This window comes from Mytilus galloprovincialis, chromosome 1 (genome assembly GCF_965363235.1).
Source record: "Mytilus galloprovincialis chromosome 1, xbMytGall1.hap1.1, whole genome shotgun sequence".
NCBI lineage: Eukaryota > Metazoa > Mollusca > Bivalvia > Mytilida > Mytilidae > Mytilus > Mytilus galloprovincialis.
Window position 1 is genome coordinate 8965020 of NC_134838.1, and position 10162 is coordinate 8975181.

General features: G+C 32.9%; 1 protein-coding gene across 1 annotated transcript in view; it reads right to left on the bottom strand.

The window, feature by feature from the left end:
- LOC143064719 (receptor-type tyrosine-protein phosphatase epsilon-like) overlaps positions 1 to 9507 on the bottom strand; it is a 147337-nt gene extending 137830 nt beyond the window's left edge. Inside the window, exons 1-2 of the mRNA XM_076237766.1 lie at positions 9447 to 9507; positions 205 to 286 (exon numbers count right to left, since the gene is read on the bottom strand). The gene's annotated coding sequence lies outside the window, so the exon portion shown is untranslated. The remainder of the gene's footprint in view (positions 1 to 204; positions 287 to 9446) is intronic.
- Positions 9508 to 10162: the final 655 nt, after the last annotated feature.

Consider the following 10162-nt stretch of genomic DNA (forward strand, 5'->3'; position numbering starts at 1 on the left):
GTTATCTCCCTGTAGTGCTATTTACCATCTTAAGTTAGGTTATTATAACACCATTTTACTGTGATGTCATTTTCAATCAGATTTTCAGACTTTTCCACACTAAATGAGGCTTATTTTAAAATCTTATGGCTTAATTAAAATAGAGCACAAGCCTCCAACAAGATATTTTTTTCTTTGATTAGAAAACCCCAAAAATACACTTACCTTATTATAGGTTTCTATTGATTTTCTCCTAAGGCACCACAGTTTACATTTAAAAAATACTCAATGCAGCAACCCACTTGATCTATAAAAAAAATAAAGCTATAATATTGTTGCACAAAAACCCACACAATTCTATAAGGTAACTTATCTTAGTTTGTGAAACTGAGTCCTTGTATATCAGCATTAAAATGGACTTATAATTCATACACAATTCACCAAAAGGTTTTTCTGGAAAAATCATCTAAACGAACAAAGAATTTCTTTCAAAGCATTGCTATAAAGGCCATCTTGTACTTGTCATAAGCTGTACCTTAGTCTCTAAGTTGTGAAATTGTGATGAAAAATAAAAGTGTTTTTTACCATTTGATCATACTGATTTAGTGTTTATATACTATATCCCTCTTTTTCATCAATGTTGATCATTAAATTTAAAGCAAAAACTGCTCAATTTGTACCATAACCTACAAATCATCGCAAAGCATTAACCGTCTTTTACACGTTGGTTATTTGATTTCTGTATTTACCTCCGTCAAATAACCCCAGAACATGCAATATATATTAGAACTTTTAATTTTAATTTTACTCAACACAACAAATCTGCCTGAGCTTTAAAGTGATTGATAGTATATTTGTAGAAGTGTCAGATTCGTCTTTTTAATATCAAATCTACATGTTGTTTTTCTCCAACTGTGAAATCAATCTCCGATGTATTGGATGCCGGCAGAAACAATGCAATTGACCTTTGCACTGTGAAAATAAATGAATCTTTTCTCCTATGCTTATACAACTTGCAATGAGGGTTTGGTATTGTGTGAAAGTTAATGCCTTGTAAGAAATATCTAGGAATAATTTTTGTTGTTCTATAGTTTTATACTTTGGAAATCATTACTTTTTACATATAAACAAAAAGTATCAAGCTTAATTGTATAAAATAAAATTTCGGAAGATATAATGTTGATAAAAAAAAAAATAATATGAAAATTCGATAAAACAGCCCCTTATTAAAAAAAATTTGGGAGATTCAAATTTTCTTAAGTGAGGGATTTTTCGAAGGGGTGGATTTAACAACAAATATTTGTTTTAAAATAAAATCAAGACTTTAATACATAAAAAGTTAAAAGGTTTTCAAATTGATTTGCAAAAATAAGTTCTTAATATTAAGAAAAAGAGCTACAGGAAAAATGTGGGAAAATCCTTCCATGGAAATCAAAAGAGCTATCTCAAATTCAACAAAATTTTAAATATATATCTGAATAACAACACATTTTTAAATATGGAATGATAATGCAAATTTCACTTGATAACAGACGGGAATTTTGCCACCAATTTCATTCTCTATCTAGGGAAAAGAATGTTGCTATGTAATAGAGGAAACAGACAGTCATTTATGATATTAGCTACATAGCTGCAAGCTCTTTGACACTGTGCTGATTTCTAATGACCATAATTTAAATGGTTCACATATAACAAACAAATATCCTACAGACCATTAGTGTTCTGGTTCCACAGCTACTTTGACACATTTTGTTGCTGAATCTTATGCTAACAATAAAGGATGAAATATGTAAGAACCAGTAAATTATCCCCAATTTGTTTTATAAATTTGATGCATATAACATGGATCACATTGGGGTCTAAGCATGATGCAGGATTGACCTTTTTTTAAGCGCAACATGTGAAAGTCAAATAATTAAGCGTGAAAACAGGAAACAAAACCTGGCAGGAAACAAAACCTGGTGGGACACAGGAAATTATGTACGATATTATTGCAATGAGGATACAGATAAACTCATCATAGATACCAGGACTCTGGCAAAACAATTAGTGGGATATAGAATCAGACCACCAAATTAGATGCCCTATAAGTAATTACTGGCCATTTATTTTTATCAAAATGTCCATTTAGAGAAACATACAACTTTATCCTGTTCCATTATAAGTCTTTTTTGTAAACATATATGAGAAGGCAAAATAGAAAAGTAATTTGGATAGCAGACATAATTCCTTTTTTTTTTCAAATTATGTCTAGTTAATTAAAAAACAATGAGGGTTAGAAAGATCAATCAGCTACTAAGGCATCAGATTATCTGTTTTTTATGTCGGATAAATTATGGTTAATATCCTCTGAAAATTACTTCCTCCTAAATCCAATTAATGATTAGCTTTACATTCTAAAGCATGCAAACATGTCGACTATAAGCCAGCACAATGGTATTGGAATATGTGATGTGAATATTTATATATCAGCAAACACAACATTTTGCCATGATTTTAGTTCAATAGTTTTTGGTGACTTATTACTGCAAAATTTAATTTTACTATCTCTCATAGAGATACCGCTTTCAATGAAGTCCAGAGTCCATTCAAATTGTTTGAGAGAAAGTTCAAAAACAGAAGATCCTGCATGTCGTTTTACTATATATACTGTAGAAATAATCAAATTACAAAACAACAAGAAGTAATTGTAACAGGATGCTGTTACGAAGTCTCCCAAACAAAGCTCCCATAACTCGCCATTCATATGGTCCCATATTCATTTGATTTGATTTTTTGTCCCATACAAGAATATATATGGCTTAGGGGTGGGGATCTCCACCATTTACAAGTATTTAAACAGGAAGGGGTGGTGGTGACCCCCAGGTACTTTACGTACATTTCATTTGATTTGTTTTATTGTCCCATACAAGAATATATATGGTTTAGGGTTGATGATGTTAACCGTTTACAAGTTTTCAAACAAGAGGGGGTGGGGTGACCCCCTCAGGACTTCCCTTTTATTTCATTTCATTTGTTTTATTGTCCCCTACAAAAAAATATATGGTTTAGGGGTGGGGATGTTGATCGTTTACAAGTTTTCAAACAAGAGGGGTGGGGTGACCCCCTCAGGACTTCCCTTTTATTTCATTTTATTTGTTTTATTGTCCCCTACAAGAATATATATGGTTAAGGGGTGGGGATCTGGACTGTTTACAAGATAATAGCACATTCTCAAATTGAACGGTCAAGGGTGACCCCCAGGAACTCCCCTTTAATTTCATTTGATTAGTTTTATTGTCCCATACAAGAATATATGGTTTAGGGGTGGGGATGTTGACCGTTTACAAGTTTTCAAACAAGAGGGGGTGGGCTGACCCCCTAGGAACTTCCCTTTTATATCATTTCATTTTTTTTATTGTCCCCTACAGGAATATATATGGTTTAGGGGTGGGGATCTGGACCGTTTACAAGATAACAGCACATTCTCAAATTGAACGGGGTGGGGATGACCCCCGGGGACTTCCCTTTAATTTCATTTGATTTGTTTTATCGTCCCATTCAAGAATATATATGGTTTAGGGGTGGGGATGTTGACCGTTTACAAGTTTTCAAACAAGAGGGGGTGGGGTGACCCCCTAGGAACTTCCCTTTTATATCATTTCATTTGTTTTATTGTCCCCTACAAAAATATATATGGTTTAGGGGTGGGGATCTGGACCGTTTACAAGATAATAGCACATTCTCAAATTGAACGGGGTGGGGATGACCCCCGGCGACTTCCCTTTAATTTCATTTGATTTGTTTTATCCTCCCATTCAAGAATATATATGGTTGAGGGGTGGGGATCTGGACTGTTTACAAGATAAAAGCATATTCTCAAATTTAAGGGGGTGGGGATGACCCCCTAGGGACTCCCCCTATATTTCATGTGATTTGTTTTATTGTCCTATAATCATTTCTGAAGACTGCATGTGTCTATCACTTACAGTTTTCAAGTTATATTCATTCAGGGCTGTAACTACATTGAGGCAAATGCCTCATGTTAGAAATTTCAAAAAAAAAAAAAAAAAAATGAAACAAAAGATTGTCTTATTAATATCAAATTGTTTTCACGGAAAGTGTCTAACAAGAAGCAAGTTCTCTTCACTCTCTGGTGTCGCCCCTGCATGTTTTTCGTGATCCATGTTTCTTTTTTACTTTTAGTTTTCAGAGTTGATGGTCTATTGTTTGAACTTCTGTGTCCCGGGTTTGTCTTTTGCTCATTTATTGTCCTACTTTATGACAATAGTCTGAGTGTTGATTTTCATTTGTAAACGTTTAGTTTTGCAATGTTGCATGCCCACCGATGTCCAGATATTGTGCGAGAAAATATTTTAAGAATATACAAGACACAGAAAAAATGGTCGTTTCTGCATGGAGAATTGAATTTGATATCAAAGAATTCACAACTGGCTTCTTTTGGTTGATAAAACTAAATAGCTGACATGGTTTAATTTAAAGTAAGGTCACCAATTTTCCGGTATCAAATAATTTGAAAAAAAGCAATAATGTATTGCCATATGACCATTTTCAACTTGCATTTAGTCATGTTCAAACCCTTTTACAGGAAATAAAGGAATATGGAGTAAATGTGCACGAAAGCTAAACGCACAGAAAGTCAATGCATAAAAAAATACTAATGATCAATCATTTGGTCAAAGTTGCTGGAGGGTCTCAACAATAAAAGAATCATTAATAATGGTCCCTAGTGTCGACTTAAGTAGTACGTTTAGTATTTAAAGCATAATACTGCACTGTCAATATATTTCAGTCTAGTCATAAAAATATCACCAAAGTCTATGCACAATACAAGACTAAAACAGACAGACAGATCCGGTATTAATGATTACGAGAATTACGAATTTTGCTTTGTCCTACATATCGGTCTTTTAATGTTGTCCATAAAACCTTAAAGTCTTAAATTACAATGAATCTATGGTTTTGCTTTTAGACCAGAATATTGTTGAAAAAAGCTAAAAAATAATTGCGTTTCAATGTCAGAAAGAGTCCGGGAAACGTTCAGAATGCACGATTTTGCGTTATTTTTCTCAGAGCTTCTGGAGGCCTTGAGCGGCCCCCAATCCCCTCGCCAAAAATTTGATATATTTTGCCTCACTATTTGAAGAGGCTAGTTACGGCCCTGTCATTTGAAAATTTTAGAAAATAAAATCCCATAGGGTTCTATAGTAAACCCCTCCCTCCTTTCTACCTCCCAAAATACCCCTTAATAGACCCCAATGCACAAACGAAAGATTGATGGCTCACCTAGACATATTAGTCTACCATTCTATGAAACCCTAAGTGAATCTGACAAGCGGTTTTAGAGAAACGCTGCGGACAAGTTCATTTTTAAAAGTGGCGGAAGAAGAAGAAGAAGAAGAAGAAGAAGAAGAAGAAGAAGAAGAAGAAGAAGAAGAATAAAAATAATAAGAACTGAGCAAAAACAATAAGTCTCCAAACTTTGTTTGGGAGACTTAAATGTAAAAACAAGAATGTGTCCATTATAGTACACAGATGCCCCACTCGCACTATCATTTTCTATATTTAGTGGACCGTAAAATTGGGGTAAAAACTGTAATTTGGCATTAAAATTAGAAAGATCATATCATAGGGAACATGCATACTAAGTTTCCAGGGTCGTAACTACATTGAGACAAATGAGACAAATGAGGCAAATGCCTCATTCTAGAAATTTCAAAAAAACAAAAGATTGTCTTAATATCAAATTGTTTTCACAGAAAGTGTCTAGCAAGAAGCAAGTTCTCTTCACTCTCTGGTATCGCCCCTGCATGTTTTTCGTGATCCATCTTTCTATTTTACTTTTAGTTTTCGTAAACGTGTGGTTTTGCAATGTTGCATGTCCAGGTATTGTGCGAGAAAATATTTTAAGAATTTACGATGCTACAAGACACAGAAAAAAATGGTTGTTTTTGTTTTGAGAATTGAACTTATATCAAACAATACAAAACTGGCTTTTTTTGGTAGAAAAAACTAGATAGCTGACATGGTTTAAATTAAAGTAAGGTCACCAATTTCCTGGTATCAAATAATTTGAAAAAAAAAAACAATAATGTATTGTCATATGACCTTTTACATTGAAGGGTTAAACTTGCATTAAATCATGTTCAGACCCTTTAACAGAAAATAAAGGAATATGGAGTAAATGTGCACGAAACCCAATCGCACACAAAGACAATGCATAGAATAAATAATAAATTAAATGATCAATGGTCAAAGTTGCTGGACGGTCTTCAACTATAAAAGAATCATTAATACCATAAAACATGGTCAAGATGGTCCCTAGTGACGACTTAAGCAGTACTAGTACTTAAAATATAATACTGCACTGTCACTATATTCAAATATAGTCATTAAAAAAAAGGTCTAATTATGATTTTTGCTTTATCCTACTTATGGGTCCATTAAACCTAAATGTCTTAAATTACAATGAATTTATGTTTTTGCTTTGAGAAACCAATATTGTCGAAAAAATAGCTAAAAATTCATTGTGTTTCAATGTCAGAAAGAGTCTGGGAAACGCTCAGAATGCACAATTTTGCGTTATTTTTCTCAGAGCTTCTGGGGGCCTTGAGCTTCCCCCAGACCCCTCGCCAAAAATATATTTTGCCTCACTATTAGAAGAGGCTACTTACGGCCCTGGTTTCAAGTTGATTGAACTTCAACTTCATCAAAAACTACTTGGACCAAAAACTTTAACCTGAAACTTGCACTATCATTTTCTGTGTTCAATTGACTGTGAAATTGGGGTCAAAACTATAATTTGGCATTAAATTTAGAAAGATCATATCATAGGGAACATGTGTACTAAGTTTCAAATTGATTGGACTTCAACTTCATCAAAAACTACCTTGACCAAAAACTTTAACCTGAAGCGGGACAGACAGACGAACAGCACGACGAACGAACGAACTGACGGAAGGACAAACGGACGCACAGACCAGAAAACATAATGCCCCTCTACCATTGCAGGTGGGGCATAACAACAGTGGGAACTAATATCTGACATTTCATTTTTAAATTCTTTCAATTGGAACATTATCTTCCAACAATAGCACAAGACTTTCCCCTTTCAGTTTCACCTATCTATGTTCAGTGAACCCAAAAATCTAGTTTAAACTTTAATTTGGTATATATTTTCAAAAAGTTCACATCAAAATGAACATGTGTACTTAGTTTCAAGTTAATGTAACCACAATTTCATGTTAAACTACCTCCATTGCAGCTTTTTGGGGTGCATGGTGCACCCTTCATTACGGAGCTACATATATGGTTAATACAAAGACTTTTTACTTGTTCTACTCCTAAGTTTGCTTAGATAAGGAGCTATACACACCCTTTTTCAAAATACTGGTTCCCCATCTGCACCTTTCAAAACTTATCTCTTGTATGGGAAATACTTACCAAGAAACAAACGTAAACAAAATATTGAATGCCCCCAACATAATAAATGTAACTACTGTAAAGTAAGATATTACAAGTGTCAGGATGTCATGATCACCATATCTAAAAACATGTAACTACTGTAAAGTAAGATATTACAAGTGTCAGGATGTCATGATCACCATATCTAAAAACATGTAACTACTGTAAAGTAAGATATTACAAGTGTCAGGATGTCATGATCACCATATCTAAAAACATGCATCAATATTTGTATCATTCATATTGTATAAAGTCATGTACACAGAAACTGCATTAATTTTATCTCACATTATTGTCGTTTTTCTAAAATTCACAATAATAATGTTCATATAAACATGATAAAACTCTGAATAATCAGTGTATAACATGTTTTTTTCCAACCAGCCCAAAACTAATGTAGACTTGCTAAATTCTAAAACTTATTTATGACTTTCTGTTTATACTGATTTTTTATATTTGATCATTTGTTAACTGAGGCTATCCATCTTATATTTGAAAAAATTTCACCAGTAAAATAATATACTAAGGATATATATATATTTTATTCCCATGCATCTGCCTGTACATTTTCCATCCAAGCCATTTGTTTTCCTTTCACAATATAATTATTTATTGTCAACCTGACATTGGTTGCAGTGTCTGTCTGACAGTAATACTTGTTTTTCTTTTATGGCTTTAGCATAAATCACTTAAATGTTTAAAAAAGGACATCTATAGCACCAAAAAAAATGTATGTTTCTGCTTGAGAACATAATGAAAAAGTTATTTCCCGTATGAGCAATGGAGATCTGTTTCATATAATTGTTGATAAACAATCACCAGAAAATGATCAAAAATCTTTGATTATAATTAATTCCTTTTATTCAAATGTACTTTTATTTTCAATTTTTTCAATTTGTTATAGATCAGAAACTATCAAAAATACATGTAATTTTGCAATTTAGTCACATTTATAGTGTTTACAAGGCAATTTTTCAAAATAATTCATACTTCAAAGGGGAACAACTCCTACAAAACTTATCATTCAGTAGTAATTATTTACTTAAATTAAAATTCTTACATTGAGAAAACAAAGGCAAGACTAACATCTTATTTATGTATAAAGCTTTTTGTTCAGCCAAATAACTCCATTGTCATATGAAATGGCAATGCTTATAAAATCATGAAAATGAAAATTGGCAATGCTAATACATATACTGTATACCAATTATAGAATAGCTTCCCTGAAACTGACTTAATCACAAACTAGTATATATATGTAAACTAAGCAAAAATTTCAAAGTCATAGACTAAGACTGAGGTCCAGAGCAAAACTCTCCATGGAAAATGGAAATAAGATGGGCCAATGCAATCCAATACTGGTAACTACATACCAAATATCATTGACCTACCACAAGTGGTATAACTGCAGACACTGCCAATGCTGTTGTTGGAAAAATCATGTGTAAGTCATTTTAGGTCACTTTTCTATGTTCTTGGTCTTTTTGGTCTATTATTCCCTATTCTTTATTATTTAGACTGATTGTTTTGTTTAGATCCATTTGAACTTTATCCTGTAACCTCAGTCCAAACACTCATGATACATAGATAATCATAGATAAGCCAATGTAGATATATTTATAACTTAGACATATAAAAATGCCACTTGTTGCACCTATATTAGATAGGTCTTCAATTCAAGTTCTTCTAGAATAGCCTGTAGGGATTGGATTCCAGCAATTTATAAAAGGTGGGGTTTCTAACCCAGGATACAGGGGGAAGGGTTGTTCCAACTATATGTCCACATACAAATGCGTTTGTCCAAAACAAAGGGGGTTCCAATACCCAGAACACCCCCCTCCTGGATCCGACACTGTCCTGGACCCCTTGTCTAATACACAGATGACAATTCAATGATAAAGGATCTCAGTATTTAACAGATGGATCTACTGGTTCAACAGAAAATCATTTAGCCTTTAATCTTTAATCCCTTCATTATCTTACATCAAACAAAATCTTCTTACCTGTCTATGAAAGAATCCTCTATCAATAAGATCTAATTGAGGTATTGTCTCAGTACCTGAAAGTAATAGTTAACACACATGAAACTAGACTCTATCTAAAGCTAATGTCTAATACCAAATTACAGGTATTTTACAAATTGTATAATCTTCTTTTTCAAAGTCTTCAATGACTTCTCATTAAAAAATCAATGACAATTTGGAAGTATTGTCTCAGAGTTTAATAAATAATAGATCTATCATCATCAGTAATGACAATATTTCTCTAAACGATATTAATGTTTTCATTTGTTTACAAATTTTAAAGCCTTTTAATAATTAAGGCAGTGGAAATTACATGCTTGCAATCAATTAGGGTTTAAAACAAAACAGAAGGGATCCTTAATATTCTTGTCGAGATGGTTTTAATTGAAAACTTATGCAATATATACCTGGCGTGGCCAACAGTGGAAGCATGCAAAATATAATTTTACAGTTGATATCAAATTGATTTTAAATCAATGCAGATCAGATCATATTTTTTAGAATTAATCCACTTGTTTAAACAAAAATAAAAAAAATTGTAGGCTACCTCTTATATTTACCCGATGGAATAAAGTAAAATAGATCAAAGCATATTAAACCAAAGGACCATTAAATTTTTTTGGCATCATGAAGGAACAGGTTACCTATGAAAGAGGGACAAAAGATACCACAGGGAAAGTGAAACTCATAGATAG